We start from the raw sequence: 875 nt of genomic DNA on the forward strand, positions 1-875 counted from the left end.
TTCTTCAGATGAAGCTTCCTTAGTACTACCTGGTGCATTTTGCATTCCAGACAGACTTTGAGAAGTCATATTGACTTGTTGAGTCAATATTTTGTTCTGAGCCAATATGGCATTCAGAGTGTCAATCTCAAGAATTCCTTTCTTCTGATTTGTCCCATTGTTCACAGGATTCCTTTCAGAAGTGTACATGAATTGGTTATTTGCAACCATTTCAATTAGTTCTTGAGCTTCTGTAGGCATCTTCTTCAGATGAAGAGATCCTCCAGCAGAGCTATCCAAAGACATCTTGGACAGTTTAGACAGACCATCATAGAAAATACCTATGATGCTCCATTCAGAAAGCATATCAGAGGGACACTTTCTGATTAATTGTTTGTATCTTTCCCAAGCTTCATAGAGGGATTCTCCTTCCTTCTGTCTGAAGGTTTGGACTTCCACTCTAAGCTTACTCAATTTTTGAGGTGGAAAGAACTTTGCCAAGAAGGCATTGACTAGCTTTTCCCAAGAGTTCAGGCTTTCTTTAGGTTGTGAATCCAACCATGTCCTAGCTCTGTCTCTTACAGCAAAAGGGAATAGCATAAGTCTGTAGACCTCAGGGTTAACCCCATTAGTCTTGACAGTGTCACAGATTTGCAAGAACTCAGCTAAGAACTGATGAGGATCTTCCAATGGAAGTCCATGGAACTTGCAATTCTGTTGCATTAGAGAAACTAATTGAGGCTTAAGCTCAAAGTTGTTTGCTCCAATGGCAAGGATAGAGATGCTTCTCCCATAGAAGTCGGGAGTAGGTGCAGTAAAGTCACCCAGCACCCTCCTTGAATTATTGGCATTGTTGTTGTTTTCGGCTGCCATGGGTTCTTCTTCCTTGAAGATTT

The 875-nt window shown here is 41.0% G+C and overlaps 1 non-coding gene across 1 annotated transcript; it reads left to right on the forward strand.

Annotated features, from left to right (window-relative positions):
- The first annotated feature begins 339 nt into the window (after window positions 1-339).
- LOC112804282 (small nucleolar RNA R71) lies at window positions 340-447 on the forward strand. The gene has a single exon (XR_003202897.1). It is a non-coding gene; the product is annotated as a small nucleolar RNA R71 (small nucleolar RNA).
- The last annotated feature ends 428 nt before the right edge of the window (window positions 448-875 follow it).

This window comes from Arachis hypogaea, chromosome 5 (assembly GCF_003086295.3).
Source record: "Arachis hypogaea cultivar Tifrunner chromosome 5, arahy.Tifrunner.gnm2.J5K5, whole genome shotgun sequence".
In the NCBI taxonomy this organism is placed as follows: Eukaryota; Viridiplantae; Streptophyta; class Magnoliopsida; order Fabales; family Fabaceae; genus Arachis; species Arachis hypogaea.